The sequence below is a fragment of the Rhea americana genome, unplaced genomic scaffold (genome assembly GCF_003343005.1).
Source record: "Rhea americana isolate MKP2758 unplaced genomic scaffold, rheAme1 scaffold_19, whole genome shotgun sequence".
NCBI lineage: Eukaryota > Metazoa > Chordata > Aves > Rheiformes > Rheidae > Rhea > Rhea americana.
Genome location: NW_028186038.1, coordinates 8,264,483 through 8,281,501, shown reverse-complemented (window position 1 = coordinate 8,281,501; position 17,019 = coordinate 8,264,483). Strand labels below are relative to the sequence as shown.

The 17,019-nt window shown below is 42.9% G+C and overlaps 1 protein-coding gene across 3 annotated transcripts in view; it reads right to left on the bottom strand.

The window, feature by feature from the left end:
* Positions 1 to 17,019, bottom strand: part of PRKCD (protein kinase C delta) — a 49,710-nt gene that overhangs the window by 27,224 nt on the left and 5,467 nt on the right. The window contains exon 1 of one of the 3 annotated variants that reach the window (XM_085302537.1): positions 6,928 to 6,939. The exons of the other annotated variants lie outside the window; for them this stretch is intronic. The gene's annotated coding sequence lies outside the window, so the exon portion shown is untranslated. Of the gene's footprint in view, positions 1 to 6,927; positions 6,940 to 17,019 lie in introns of those variants that run through there. 3 annotated transcript variants of the gene reach the window in all.

The window sequence follows — 17,019 nt, the reverse complement described above, 5'->3', positions numbered from 1 at the left end:
GCAAATCTAAGCTGCAAGTTCAGTATCTGAAACAGCACTAAAGTCATGTACAAACTGAGAAAAACAGCCAGGGGAAAAAACTTTTAGTGCCGTTCCTCTATACGAAGCACGCGGTGATGGCCACGCCGATCCGCAACGCCGACGCTCTTGGAGACTATCCAGCCTAACACCCGCTGCGCCACGAACCCATCCCCTGACTTGCCCTATGGCAAGCGAAAGCTAAATTCAACAGTATCTGGAAAAGATTCTGAAAAATCCACAATAGCTTCCATCAGGCTTTAAAACTGGGAGATTCTGTCTGTATTTAACACGAGGAGGAAATCAACCATGTTACTACCGGCTATAACGAGTATGGAAAGGGAAGGGAAAACCTGAAAAAGCATCATGCAATCAATGTCAACATCTGCTCGGTGGACACGTTTTCAGTTTTTACATGATTTTTTTTTGCAGCACATACTTTCACAGAAATCTTTAAAGTAATCTCATATCTCAAATATTCCATGCAGAACATTCCCAAGATCTGACAGCATAAAATTCACTTAAGACTGAAAAAAAAAAAACCCCAATTCCAAAACCAAGGGCCGGGGGGTAAATTCTGCAGCGTAGCGCAGTGGAGACGCGGGGCTCGCGCCGCGACGGAAGGAGCCGCTCGTTACTCCAGCTCTGCTTCGCTGCGGACAGTGAGGGCGGCCGATTTCCTCGTTGCAATCGGAAAAGCAACCAAGCGCCTGCGTTTCACAGGCGAGCGCGGAGCTGCACGCGCAGAAAGGGTCACGTCCTCTCCACGCTGTCCCGCAGAAACCCTCGAGACCGCACGAACAACTGCGTTCCGCCACCGAAACGGACTGCTGCTCCCACTGCTCCTCGCCAAGCTTGCGCCGCGGTCCTGATCCTGGTGGGCAGCACGACGCCCAGCTGACCTACTGGGGTTTTTCCCCTGAAAACATTCAGCCATAACTTCTTTTTATTAAAGATCCAGATACAGGAGTTGTTTCTAACTTGCAAATATCTTTTATACAAGGGTTTCCTGTCCTCCATCCTGGTGATGGAAGAAGAGGTTCAAGAAAGGCAGCAAGCTATCCTCCACCTTCCCACGCCCCCATGGCACTTTGGCAGAACAAGGACCTCCCTCCTCTTCGTGCACTTCCTACAACAGCGCTCACGCTACTCCTCGTGATAACACACGAAAAGAATTTCTTTCTACACACTCCCCAAAATAGTCTCTCCTGCTCCTGCACCAGCATCACCCTCTCCTTTATCTATGTTCAACCACTCGTCATCACCAACACAGGTGCAACAACCAACATGAGGTGGAGACAATTCACATGGCCGCGTCCCCACCCTTTCCCAGCTTCAAACCTTGCCACAAATCCAAGGAAACTACCAGAGCCTGGCGATGTTAGAGGGCTCTGTGGACACGTGTAGAAAGCATGAGGCCCAACTCCAAGATATCTGGCCCTACTGACTGACTGGCACTAACCAACAGGGCCGTAGCTATAAATTTAATGAAATCTGTGCATGTGTTGGAAAAGACTGAAGAGCTAAAGGCTGGGCCTACAAAAATACATGGACCAATATATACAATGTTTTCAACAGCGCTGTAGAAGCTTGCCCATAGGGATTTTCCTATTTTAATTGCTGCTGCTTAGAAAAAGTCAATCCCCTGATCGCAATGCTCAGATTTCTTTAAGGAGTTACTGAGGCTTTTTATTTTTATTGTTATTAAAGCATAGCCACATTTTTAGCCTTTCATTTTGACCTCATAGAGAGCACTTCTCTCCCCAAACTGCTTTTGACAGCAAGTTTTGGTTTCGTGTTTGGTTCTTCTTCACATCTGCCAAGGCATCAGATCACAGCATGTTTCTGTGTGAAGTGACTGGGGGCAGCAGAAAGCCTTGAGGGATCTCACATTTCCTGTAAGTACTTTGAATTACTCCTCAGTTCACAAAATTATTTCCAGTTTTCCAAACTAGGTTCTTCATAATAGGTTTGCATGGGGGGTGTGTGTGGGGAGATGGAGGGAAATCAAGATGAGAAACATGCTTGAACATAGAAGCATCACTGCAACATATTCTTCCTAGGTAATGGGACAGTTGCAAAACTAAATCACTGGAAAAATAGACCAACACAGCTTAAACAACACACGTTACTACTGTCTTGAATTTTATACATCTTTCCTAGATTTCTCTTCATTACCTCTTCTGCCTACTTTCCTGATTTGGTAGTTGTTCCTAACTTGCTAACCATAAATTGCTTCTACTTGAATAAAACCTAGTAAGCATTGAAATCCTACCTAAATTTTGAACTAATTATGCAAAATGGGCTCCCCTCCAGCTCCAACTACAGTACCGCGAGGCAGTACTCTTAGAGCAGGCACGATGCTTTACCAGACCAAATTGCAAAGACTCTGCTCCTTCTAGATAAGACATGGTCCTACGACTTACTGTTGCTTTGAAATGGGACCCGCAGAACCTGGCCTTCCTAACTCGCATCTTGCAAAGTGCATCCCAGTTCATAATCCTAAAAACCAGCCTAAAGCTGTGAAACAAATGCGCTTCCCCTCTCCTTTATACGGGTAGTATATACACTCATTTCCATTTTTATTTCTAATACAACCAACCTCAGAAAGAAAATAGAGCTCTGTTGTTTTAGCTATAAGAGAGCAGGTCAGTATTTATCAAGTAATATAACAGTGTGTAGGTTTTTTCTTCTATCTTTTTAAAAGAAAGCTTGTTTTCTCCAATTACACTGAAGCTCAGCAGCATCTCCAGCAGATGTAAGCTTCTGTTGGCTTGCTGCTTAACAGGAAAACAAAAACAAAACACCAGCCAACCAAAAAAAAAAATCACTTGACCTTAAGCTGCAAGTATTAATCTATTACCAAAGCACATGTAAAATTAGAAGAGAAGCATGGATGACTCCAGTGACAGCACTGGGGAGCACACAGCAGCACTTGCAGTTGGTCCTTGCAACTTTTCTAAACCTAAACTCACAATAACACCGAGGAACTGAAACATCTGTCTGCCAGACAGAGCTGCTTGTATCACTTTATTCACATAGTAGAGTGAAGGATGTGCCAAAAGATCTGTGAGCACTCCCCTAGAAATAGCTTAAATAAAATAGTTATGATTAACATCTCCATATTTCTATTTACAGAAATATTCTATTTTATCTGAACTTATCACGCTTACTTCTAAGCTTGATCCTGATGGTCTATAGTAGCTAGCAACAGCATGTCAATGCAAAGATATTGGTTTATATTTATTTTGAAACTCCAGAAGTATGAGAGTAGGTGAGACAAGGATATCAGGGCAGGATCCACTAACATGTGACTTTTGTTTACTGCAGTTATTAATTTGAGGAACTTATCTGTCTGTCTATGGAATTCAAGAGTGATTATTAGAAACATTAAGTTTCCCAGCATCTGTTCTGATAAAAAAAAAACACCTTATGGAAAAGATATTACCAACAAAGTCAAAACCGATTTTAAAACTGGAACTGCTGGATTATACCTATGAAAGCAAAATATATCCTTTAGGAAATCCTTTTTAAAAGGCAATCATAGCCACAAAATCAGATATGGAAAAAAAAATCTTTAAAACTGCACATTACGATATGAATTTTCTGCCTATCACCTACAATTTCTGCAGTGGTATTTCAAAAACAGTGTGTCTTCATAAAAGTTAAAATAATTAAATGAGTGAGAAAAGGCAATAATTATAACACATTTTTATTCACTGTTAACTTTATTGTCAAATATATATAAAGTTTTACCTACTTGATATTTTTAAAAAATGTATATGAAGTTTTCGCTTCCTGATAATTCTCATTTTTGAATTCTCCACACTGTGTTGTAGCGTAAAGGCTCTATCTTCAGTTTTTGCTTTTTATTGTTTTTTAAATAGTACTTGTAGAGCAGTTCATAGGGTCCTTTAAGCTTAGCTCAAAAAGAAGTACAGCGACCATTTACTTCTGCCCACCCTGTATTTTCTTCCAGACACTTCTGCTCTTGCTGGTTGAGGACAAGACCAGAAACGGAAAGGATGATGTAACAACTCATCATTTCCGTTGCAACAGCCCAGAAAAAATCCATCAAGATGTAATTCAAGAAAGGAGAGATGGTTCTTCCTTTCATCCTGCTCTCCTACCCGTTTCTTGCTTGGCTGGAAGCAATTCAGAGAATTTCCATCTTGGGGGAACCAACTGCTGAAAAGCTTCAGCAGAAGACAGTCGGCAAGCGAGTAAAAAAGATCTAAAGTTGACTTGCTTGTGATTTCCGAAAGCACAAGCTGATACCAGCTAAGCAGCAACCGCAACAACACGGGAAAGTTAATACAATGTTAACGAAGCTCCAGGTGAGCAAACAGTTCATTAAGAATAAAACACATTCTGAAATAAGAGGATCTCCAGACACATCTGGGAGGCCAACCATGCTCTCGAGGCACGCATGGCTTAAGGCTAATTAGGAACCGTCTTTTCTTGGTGGGAAAGGAGAGCAAGTTGACAGGGGTTTGGCAGCTACGAAGCAGAGCCCCCTGCACGGGAGGGGGGAATCATACCGGGGAAAGGCACGAAGCTACACTCCTTCCGTGCCTTAACACGCTCTGGATCCGAGCGACCCGCCAGGCTGGGGCCGCGAGATGAGTTCGCCCTGCTGAGGGACGCACTTCCTCTCCAGGGTTCAAGGAGTCCGTCACCATTTAGCCAACGCAACTAAACTGCAAAACTACACCAAGTTTATCACGTGAACGCAGGTTCTCCAAAGAAAGCATCTAGCTCTGCAAGAGGGTTTACTGGCTTTTGTGGAAATAGCCAGTAAACTCCGGGAAAGCTGAGCAGAATCCATTATTTTGTACAGTATTCCTGTTTATCACCAGAGCAGAAAAACAATCTCATGTTCAGTGCTGCTGTCCTCTCAAGCATGGTAATGGCAAAAAAAAAAAAAAAAAAAAAAAAAAAAAAGCTATTAGCTCACTGTCTACATACATAATTAGGTATCTTCATATCATACAGCCTCCAGGCTCCCGCTCCAGCGATTTCTGAAGAACTTGCATTTTGTTCCTGCCTCACTTCTGCAAAAAGCCTCAGAACTATGCTATTCAAAAAGAAAAAAAAAAAAACAGCACTGGCAAGTAATAAAGGTATTATGATTAAAAATATTATGTGGGGGCTTTTAAGCCTAATTCTCTTCCATCGGTTATTCAAAATACTACAGAAATCAAAAATAAGCAGGTCTGCAGTGTATTCTCGTATCTTGCCCCTCTCTGTAGTGAGATAACATTTGAGATGTCTCAGTTTTAATAACTCCTCAGTTCTTCCACTGCAAACGGTCCCTTGCCAGCTGCCCACTTGCACCTACCCAGCTCCAGCCAAACTCTCACAACCCAACACACATCTCCCCTTTTCTCTTCAAAACACTGGGCATTTTCTACTTTTCACCGAAGAAAAAAAGTCCATCTTTCTCCTTCACACAGAAACAGCCAAATACCATAGACAGAGCACATCAATTACCTTTAAAAAGCAGTGGAAATTTGTCTTATTTCATATACCAAGTTAACATTTCTGTATGAGAAATAAAGCAGTAAAGAAATAGGAAGAGAGCATTCAAAGGATTTAAAAAAAAAAGCCTTCTAAAATGTTCCAATTAGAGAACAATTTTACTTTTCACTAAAATAAAAAAAACCCAGTAGATCGTGCAGTGTAAGTGCCTCTTGCAGAGTACATGCCAGAAACTTATGCTACCGCCAACCCTATGATCTAACCCTCCAAGTATCTGGAAAGCTACAATATTCATTAGCTGCAAGAACTGTATCATCATTCCCAAGCGCTGGAAGGCTCCTGCTCAGATAACCTCGGCAGACGAAACCCGTACTCACCGCTCGGGTGCGTGCTCCGCAGCAAGGCTTTTAAAGCAAAAGGACGCAGGATTTGGGAACCAAAATTGCGTTCCCTAGCCGGGTACTGAGCTGCAGGAACAGATCCAGCCCCCCCTTCTCATTGCATTTGGTATTACTGGGGGGGGGTTGCTTTGGGGGTTTCTAGGGGAAATGAACATTTAAATTTCTGCAGTAGCCCCATCACTCCCAGCCAAAACATAGTCACAAAATTCAGAAGAAACAGACACAGCTCGTTAACAGCAAGTTCAATTAAAGCATAGAGAGAAGTTAGAGATCTGCTTTGTTTAAAGGGGGCACTGGGTTCACAGAGCAGTTTGTAAGATAAATTCAGGGTGAGGCACACTACTTCATACTGTTTTCAATTCTTCGCTTTCATCTACCAGAGAAGTTAACAGTAGCCCCTTATTTTTGACCTTTTCTTGAATTCTGCAGTTTAAACATACAAACCCCACTCTGGTGGCAGAGATGCTGCTTTTACTTAAATACTCTGATATGTCTGCTAGTCGCCACATTAAACGATCTCCCACTAAATAAATAAAATGCATCATTTTAATACCCTTAATGGGAAGAAAATCCTTGACTATTGACATATCTGGGGCAGAACATAATAAATAAGGAAGAAAAAAAAAAGCTAAAGAAAAAAATCCTGGCACTTCAGATGAGCCAGAACCTTGGTTGAAAAAATAACCATTGCAATACATGCTCAACTATTCTGGGTTTTGAGAGAGTAAGAAATCTTGAGGCCTGAGTGCTGTTAAAAATTCCCTCTGGCCACTTTCTGGAAGTGTTTTTCCTACTACTGGAAAGCCAAAGACCCAAGCTTTTGGAGAGTGGGCGCCAAGCAAATTATCAGATGCTATGGTCTTCTGCAACTTCTTCCAGCTCACGCTCCAGTGCTTACTCTGTTCAAAACTGGGGAATCACTTAAAAATAAGGGTTTTCCATCTGCAAACTGAACATCTATTTGTACAGACATGCACATACATATTTACATATGCATACACACAGAAAAATATTAAACACTGCATACCCAAGAATTTCACTTAGCAGCACTGCAAGCCAGGATCTGCCTTGTTACTTTATCGGGTTCCTGCACTAAGGTACTGAAAAAGACAACACAAACTTCAGTGTTTGTACAAAAACTGCTTGCAGAAAGGAAAGACATGCAACTCACTTGCAAGAGCATCTGCAGATTATCCAGAAAACTGAACACAAACACTTCAACCGCAGTTCTGCTCCCATGTCCCAATTAGTCCTCAGAAGCAACAAGAGTATTTAATGGTTTTGCTACAGACAAGCTTTCCCAGCTCATTACGTCCTATCATTTCATCCTTCACTGAATGGATAAATGAATTAAAAGCTTGGTTACTTTCCAAGAAACTTCCAAGTATTTCCGTCTTTTTGCTGTAAACACGATAAATGTTCCTCCGTGGTAATTCTGACAGGCATCTTTCACACTTCTTACCAAATCACAGACAGGTACTGCCTGCTGCATCACGTCTAGGAAGCGTACCACTAAGATGTGCCGCTTTTGTTAGATCTTTAAGTTAAAAGGGATGAGGTATGGTTGCTCCTGACCCAGAAAAGGCTCCAGAGGAAAAACCAAACAGCTGCCAACCAGGATGCAGCTAAGGCAACAGGCTGCATCCCTCCGTCCAGCCGAGCGCTAGAGCCCAGGAGGGTGCAAGGAAAAATGAAGTTTGTGTTTTCTGTGCTTTTCACTTTCAGAACTTGGACAATAAAGTGTCTAGTTTCAGCACCCCGCTTCCCGGTCACGTTGCGCTCTGCCTTTTCAACGGCTTTCGCTGGTTATGTAAGGATTTTTCACCTCTTTGCTTGTGCCATCCATAGTTAAAACACTGAAGGCTTAAACCCATTTGTTCTCTTGCATCTCAGCTCAGACTCATCCATTTGGGGAAAAAAGAAAATCCTTTTATGCCAGTTTTGTTTATGAGCATCCCTCAGGAGCATCCCCTCGCCCGCCCCATCACGCACACAACGCTCTTCCCAAAGTCTGCAGTGCAGTCGTACCCTACACGGCACAGGCAGGGTAACGGGAAGAAAGCAAGTCTGCGAAGCGCATGGGAATCAAATCGGTCCCAGTGCTCCCGTCTTAATTGTATCCCAGTTATTCTGCAACAAAGTAAAGATCCTTTGCTCAGCTCTGTGCAGGGAAGGACTGTGGCGCCAGGCAGCACAGTTGGACGCTGTTTCGGCGTGGTGTAATTTGAGCAGGCCCAAGCTCGGTGGTCTGCCCAGTTCTGCCGCTTCTCCCTCTTCCCTCTACACGTGCATTTCGCTCTGCTCCGACTGCCGCAATCCCTTCTCTCCTCGGAGGCTTCTCCCGCTGTTCGCAAGAGGCCACAGCATCAGCACAACCCACCCCCACCGGCTCCCGGCTGCCGGTTGGCAGCGCCCAGCGGTCCCCGGGCCACAGACGCCGGCTTTGCCACCACGTGTGCTGGAGGTTTGCTTGCACTAGGCCACTTCAAGAGCGTAAATACCGTTTTACTACTGCTTTTCCATGTTAGCAGTTACTCTGGTGCCCGCAGACAGGGAACCGGGCCGGGGAGGCAACTCACGCTGCTCGAAGGGGGTGAGCGGACGCCTGCAACCCACCGCCCGCGCAAGGCCGGCCCACGTCAGGAACGCTTCGGAAGCCTCCCACCCTGAGTACACACAAATAAAACCAAAACAAGAACAAAACTTTGCTCCAGTAACACCAAACGCTGTGGGAAAGAACAGCAGAAAGCTGCAACTGGCAGCTCTGCGTGCACAGCCCCACTCCGCGGCTGTGGGAACACTCAAAAGAGAAATATTTACCCCGACCTGCAACACAGCGAGGCTGACAAGTGTATGTGCGTGTGCTGCAAAAAGCTTCAATGACAACAGCATTTTTGCATGATATTTATGCTCGCATAACATCTCCTTGTCCAAGATCATTTTCTAAATAGAGCACTAGTACTTAAAAGTTGCCTTGGCTGTTCTAAAACTAAACTCTAAAAATAAAGATATGAAACATTTCTGACAAAAAAATACCGGAATTATAAAAAAAACCCCAGAGCTTAAAACTCATTTGATGAAACATGAGGGAGGAAAAAAACCTCACAAGATTCTCTGGTTGCTATAGTTGCCCCACGCTTATCTAAGACATGTACAGACAAATATTGGTTATTGGTAAGACATGCAAAGGCATTACACATGCACAAGGATCAGATATGCTGAGGAAGGAGGCTCACTTCATAATTACCTGCCCACACTAACATTTTGCTCTACTGAAGGACTAGTGTTTTAACATTTTAAAAAGCTGGAATAAAACACAAGAACATTAAGACACTCTTGATATTCAACATCTATTCATTGAGATTATTTTGAATTTTTGAACATGTTCAACTACCAAGCGTATGCAAACACGCAGAGCTCCCTGGACAAAAGGGAAAACTGAACATCTGTATCTACTTGTGTAAGTGAAAGAGTATTATTGATGGAAATACTGTACTTCATACATGCTTGTATCTGTCCAGTAGTTTATGCAAATATTTGCCTGACTTTGTTAGTATTTTTGGTTTATAGTGGGGTAGAAGAAAAATTGCAAACACCTGCATCTGTCCTACCCTTCATTCTAGGGCAAAAGGACACATAGGAAATAGAGCAACAGTTCTTCAAGAAAGAAGCAGGACAAGACGATGACTAGAGATTCTTCCCCATCGTTGCAAATAGCCTTAATGCATTTCTCCAGAAATTGCATTCACGTACAGCAGGGAAAAGATAGACAGAAAGCACCTAACTAGCATGAATACACCGAAAGGAACTGAAAATGGCTCCTTAAAAGAGAAGAAAAAATCCAGCCATGTTCTTAAAGGCCACATTAAGACTGCGTTAATCATACAACATATGTATATTGACCTTTCAAAATACATAACAGATTAACTAGAAGGATCAGTGCCAAGTAGATAAACATAATTAGACCTTTATAAATCGGGTCATTAAGGGTTGCAAGAGTTCAAATCCTTAGTTATTCCAGACTTTGTTAAAGTTTCCCAAGTAGTAGATAGCACATGTACACAGTACTGTTCTCCGGCAACGATGCGCAGTTTAGGTGCTGCCTGAGAAATGGATCCTTTACCTTTAAAAGCAAATTTGAGAAGTCCCAGAGTTTTATTCTGAGTCTTTGTTCAAAAGAAGGGAAATAAAAACATTTGAAGTCTCAATCTTGCACTGCTGCAGAATAAAACTGCAGCTCTGGAGAGTCAAACGCTCAGTTCTAGGGTAGAAATGTTCCTGCAGTCACTGTTTTATAGCTTCCAACACCCTGTTGAAAGCTTAGGACAAGCAAGTACAACAAAGTTGTTGCCTATAAAAAAAAAAAAAAAATACTGTTTTAGTTTCATTTTTCTTCCTAACAAATGTTTGGGGGCTCCTGGCAAAATACACCTTCTACATGCTAGGCAGCCATCAGCTACCACTCTCCCTACAGCCTCAGGAAAGCGTTCCCATTCCCAACACACTAACACGAAAAGAGCAGTTGGACCAGGGAGGCAGGAACTTTTTCATTTTCTTTAAACCCGCTTCCAGGGACAGGAATCGTCATTTATGAAGATACTCCTGGAAAACGGTGAGGTTCTCCAAGTACCATGCAGTAGCAAGGTAGGAGATACAGTCACATTTCCTCTCCCCTTAAATCCTCAACAGATCTAAACAAGAAATCTTCTTTAGGATCAAGGATCTAGAAGAAATAGTCAAAGTCAACACAACGCTTTTGGAGAGACGCCAGAAGGGCCAGTCGCAAGTTCCCAACCCCTCGCCACAACCAGCTACTGGATCCACATTCAGGATCCTCCATCCCGTTTCCCACGGAAAGCGGAACCGACAGTCTTTCAGCAATTTTGGGAAGCACCATTACACAGACAGGTTAATGAATCTGCTCCCGCGATCGGAGAGGAGGAGCAGCAGCAGTCCTCTGGGGGATTAGTCACTCTTGGGGAAACTCCCGTCTTCTGGGAGCGAGTCCTTGCTCACGAGCCAGGGATCGCGAGTGCTGACTACGCACAGCTTACAGTGGTAGGGACAGGTAACCACTAGCTAGATGTACTTATTAAAAGGCAAAAAAAGCTTCCCTTTTTCAGATCTGAAACGAAAGCAGCAAACTTTGAGCTAAGAATGAGTTGAGAACAACCGTTTGAATTTCCAAGCAGCATCTCAAGCAGGCTGGAGAATGTCTACTCACTTTTGAGCTACACAGTTATAAAATTATAAACAAGAATAATCCATAGACTTGTTCTGCAAAAGCTGTTCCTTTCAAGGGCCATGGAACAAGTTTGCTCCATATGACCTGAAAACCAGGAGCAATTTTGCAATTATGGCAAAAAATAAACATTCTTCTATCAAGTAAATAGCTCTTAGGCCATTTAGAGCTCAATATGCCAATTCCATACCTTCAGGATTACTTAAAACTCCATAGCAGCCAACACAAATACTAAGAATTACTGTAATGTTATTTTTAAGATGGTATCATACTGAATGCACATGCTGTGCCCTCTTCAATGCCTCTCAGATTTTAATAGCAAGTCCATGAAAAGCACTTTGCAACGCTATTGCTGGGAACTACTGAGCCTCCGTATGTTTCCCAGGAAGGATCATGAAAAATGTCCTATGAAGCCTAGAGCAACTGAAATGAGCAGTACGCAGGCTTGGTGGGTGGCTGGATGCTGGAACCAAAAAAGAACATTTTTCTGAGTATCCGAGAAGCACATAAACGTAACTGCATGTTATTTTTGGATGCCAAGAATACACACCAGGCTTGATGTAGATGTTAAAAGCACCTTAACTGACAAGTCTAATTTATACCACGCACAGTGTTAGGTAAAACCTATTTCCTCTATAAAGCTGCTGTCCCTCAGAATTCCCAGCTTCTTCTACCAGCACCTTCACAATAAATAATCCTAAGTAAAAATAGCTAAATCTAATAACTGATGGAGTACGGAAGCACCAAGTGAAAAAGAGAACTTTAGATTTTAAGTATATTTAAAAAGTTATTTTCCTGTCATCACACTTCATAGAGCCCTACCATTTCTTGGCTTAACCAGTCCATTTTGCAACACAGAGGCAAATATTCCTGATTAAGCAAGCCAGCAGAGTATATGGGAAGCAGCAGTGTATTAGGAAAACATAACAAAGACCACCATCACGAGTGGACTAACATGACACTGGAAACATTTACCTTATAATTCCTCATTCCAAGACCTAGGCCACAAAGTAGTCTGGAAAATAGAAATCCTTGTGCTACAACTCAGCAATCAAACACTCAACAATTTATGGGCACAAACAGCTCATGTGTAAGTGATTTGACCTTAAGATACCGCTAATTTCCTTTCTCCTGCTCCTCAGAGGTGGTGACATCCCTTTCAGGATGCAGTCCATGGGCCACCATTAGCAGCTTCCCCACAGCCTCCTGAGGACATGTAGGCCCTCTTAGAAGGAGGTGTATGCCAAAACAGACATCTGATCTGCTATACCAGAAGCAGAGCAACAGAAGGTGAGGACAGCTACTGCAATCCCATACACCTTGTAATCAGGCCAGCTCCGCAGTGCTCTAACGCAGGCACCAGGACCATGCCAACGCGAGCACCCCTAGCAGCCTGCTGTCCCGGGCAACTACCAACAGTGCCGCCCTCAGGCCCAGCAGTTACAGAAATAGAAGGTACATTGTCTGTTTTCTTCTTCGTCTTTGTCCAAAGGCACGAGTGGGGAAGTTCAGCTTTACCCATCATCGCTCACCTTTCTGGCTGCGTAGCGACGTTCATTGGATCCCACCCATCCCAGCCTTACTGTCCAGGTCTTCTCTCCAGCTCCACAACCTTCATCTGTTGCTTCCAGAAGCTCCTCTAGGTAGCAAAGAACCAAACCAATAGATCCCTTTTGCTGCAGACCAAAGACTCCTAGAAAAGACTTGACATGTCTGGAGCTTGAAGTTGATTCAACAGACTTCAGCTGACCTTAGCTTTATGCTGAATGCATTTTATATGTAACCCACAAGGACTAGATTTTTTTAAATAAAAGATTCAAAGATTCACAGCATTCCCATGGAGAAGTGTGACATTTGCTAAGGCAAAAGCAGGATTCTGTTTTTTGGGGCCCGACATTTTGATGTCTCACAATGAAAAACATTTCTGGAAAAAATTATTAGAATCAAAAACTCAGTAACATTCAGAGTTTTGTTGAGAATGTCAGGAGCATCATGGGCAGAGCTAAAACCATTCCAGTTACTTCTGTAGTCACCTGGTCATGCAAGAGTCTGGCATGGACAAGCTAATTTCAGCAGCTTCAGCTGTTCATTTTCTTCCATAAATACTCCATTTCAAGATATTGCTTTTTTTGCACCTTCGAGGTGTAGCAGCAAGGGGATATGCTTTTTTTTCTTCCAGAAAAAGCAACACCAGGTATTACATGATTTTTGAAACTTCCTCTTGGTGCTGATCATTACTTGAGCTATGACACTTCATTAGATGAATCACTGGCTCATTTCCAAATGATAGTTCCTCTTCTGCCAGGAAGCAGAAGGATGGTGCTTTCTGAGAAAGCGCTGAGCAACGTTTCTGGTAGCTAACTGACACTTGACTGTGCCTGTTTCACAAGTGTTACTTGACTACCACGTAATATTTCAGCGTGGCACCAAATAGATAGAAATCTACGTGAATACATACAATTTAACTACACAAGCCTTCGGTTCTTTCAGGCTGCTTCTCTCCCTTCAAAAAAAAAAAGATACATTTCTGAATGATGAGAGTGAAAACATATTACAGCGCAGGAGTTTAATAGAGCATTCACATGTTCTGAACGCTGCTACATCACTACAAATTAAAACTTCTCCTGCCCCACTAATTAATTCAGAACAGCAGTAAGAGCCTATGACTGCTCAAATACTATAGGCAGGACTGCTAGCAAACTCCAAACTTGCTTAGCGCCTCTGATCAGTAGATTTGTTTTCAGTTACCTACAACTATGTCTGATTTTAATCACCCCATTGACATTTCAGACTGGCATTTTGCCTCAAGGGGACAGGGGTGTTTTTAAAGTTTCAGGTCCCCAAAAATCTCAGCTGCTTCTGAGGACAGGACCAAGAAATTTTCTGAGACATGCTCTGCAGAGACAAATATAGGTAAAAACAAAATAGAAGACTAGGTATCAAAATAGGAAAAGATTCTCATCTCTAAAACAGTTGCCCACCTTTAAGGCGAGGATAATTCTCTCTTAATGGCACTGCAAAACTTCATTTACTTGAAAATTCCTAGTTCCAAGACCTAGGCCACCAAGTAGTCTGGAAGAAAAAAAAATCCTAAGGATCCTCATGATTTTTTTTATTTGAAAAAAAATCTCATCCTTATGGGTTACATGTAAAGATGTGTTCAGCATAAAGGATCTTCATAAAAATCTAACTCAATAATCACAAGCATGACAGAAAGGACAAGGAAATAACTCACTCCCTCTCAAAGCAGTTTCAACAGAAAAAAATAAAGCTAAGACAGAGTTCCTACAAAATTAAAGGACCAAACCAAAAAAACCCCGTCCAGCTAGCACCAGCCTTCACGCACCAAGGAAGGAAGCCAGCACATAAGAGACTGCACCACTAACGCATTCAGAGGCTGGCCCAATGGTAGTTGACATATTAATCCTCATTTGGGCATTTCCCAGCATTTCCTGGGCTCCTTTCTCTATGGAGCAGTGGGAGAGGTAAGCGGTACACGTACGGTGTCCGGAGTCAGACTGGTTCGGCCCAGGGCGTCCTTCCTACTTGCCCCAAAATAGCAGGGTCCGCTTCTATCGCGGGACAGACGGACGATTTCCAACACACTGTGCTCCTTGATCCCAGCGACTTTGTTGGGCAATTATTTTCCTTTACGCGTGGAAATCTGGAGGCTTGCCACCTCAAATAGCTGCATAACAAATGAAGCCGTCTGCCTGCCAAGAGCACTTGCCCGTCATACCTGTCCTTCCTAGCCAGCAAGGATTTTGTTCGGTCTTCTCTAAGCCTTGGGTAGAGCTACACGTAGGCAACACGGAAGCAGTTGCATCATCGTCAGCTTATCTTTGCTTTTTCCTTGAACGCCTACAACTTTTAGACCCTGGCCATAAGTTTAAGTCGCAGTGAGCCCTTTAGGTGCAAGGAAACACCAGCTGACAACCCGGTGAAACTGAGAGGAATCCACACAAACGAGGCCCATCGCTTCAAAGCTTTTCCAGATGAACTGGGCACAGCCAAAGGCGGCACTGGAATGGGAGCAGCAGTCAAACCGGCCCGCATCCCTCGAGCGCTCGCACCAAGGTCGAGACCAATCATTTCCAACGCTACATGTGTTTCTTGTCCGAGCGACATGAGCTTCTCGCAACTGCTATAGTTTTACTGTGCCAAATAATCCAGACTAAAGAATAATTGGAGTAAGAACAACAAGTAGGAGGGTGGACAAAATAGGAACCTTTACGATTCAGACATGACAGCATCAGGAATCTTTTGATCAGCCACAGAAAAAGAGCCACTTCTGAGGCAGAAAGCAAAACGATTAAAACACTGCCTTAGATCACGACATCAGGAACGTATTAGAGGAACAGGCCCAGACGCAAGCCAGGATGCAGAGACAACGGCGTCATATTTTTGCTGTTTTATCAATGTGATCTGCAGCGCACAAGATTGAATGAAACCCAAGAACCTGCACAAGGGGTTTGGAAGTGCTGTTCCTAACTGCAAACTGCAAAGCAAACCTCATGGATATAAACCAAACACTACGTGCAGCACCGCTGCCCTGGGCGATCTATCCCTAGGCATTTACTGTAACGATAGATATTATTTAAGAAACTGATATTTTAATAGCATCTTCTTTCTTGTAACCATGAATGGAGAACGAATATTAAACATGCATCTTTCAACTCACTGCAAAATTGCTGATTCTTCTTCGTGGTGTCACTCTGCTCCATAAAGCTTGGGTTCCCCAGCGTGAAACGAATTCCTGCTCAGCATGCCCTAGGCATTAGCTCAGAAGAGTGGCAGAGAAGAGTTAGGAGGCAGCCATAGATATTAGATACCCTCACAAAAGAAAGTATGTTGTGGCTATGCTTGCACTACTCCAACAGAGACCTTTTTCTATTCGATTACGACAAAAGTTACGTTATGCCCTGAGGACGGTCAGGGATTTGAATGTTTCTGCAGGCACTAAAAAAAAATACCCATAAAAACAAACAACAAAAAAAGGTTCAAAGTGCACAACAAAGTTTCAGCTATCAAACTCTAGAGTCATAACAAGGGCTTTATCACCTGAAAAGCCGTAACTGGTTGCTATTGTAGAGTGTTTCTGTGAACGAGAGATAAAAGAGAATATGTTAAAGGTCCAAAACATACCAGCTGAATAAAACCCAATCTGCTACATTTCTGCTGACATTCTGCTCCTTGAGCTTTATTAGTAAAGGCCTATCGAGTCTGGCCAGTTTTTCCTTCAGCAGGAAAACCTCAGCCCTAGGCATCAATGGCAAGAAGGGACAAAGAACATATCCAAGACCCTTTTCAAGCACAGAAAAGTCCAGCTACGAAGGACCAGCTCAATCCGGGGTGTTACGGGAATGCACTCCTTTATTTGTGTCTCCTTACACTTCGCAGTTCTTTCCATTTATTTCAACAAATAAATTTCGGTTGTGACCAATGCAATAAGGAACCTTATTTACTTGTGGAATTGTTCAGTCGCAATACAGTTGTTCAGAATTTTACTCTATGCATCCATATCTGTTGGCTTTACAAAACATCCTGAAAAGGGGAAAAAAGCCCTCGATATATCGGCAGCTTCAGCACACTGGCTCACTGCGATACCTCCGATGCTATTAGCACTTGAACACACACCAATTGCCAGGTTAATGCAAAACTTGAGCAATTAAGTTGCTCTTTTGAAGGGATTCCTGCAAACAAACTAATTATCATGACACATGCTAGAAACATCTGATTCCAAAGAAGACTGACTCTACAATAGCACAGCACAGAGGCGGTTCAGAATAAAAAAACAGGAATAACCCAAAGCAAAAATCTTAAATAGACAACCTCCCCCATCTCCTTTTTTTTATTAAAAAAAAGATGTGCATTTTG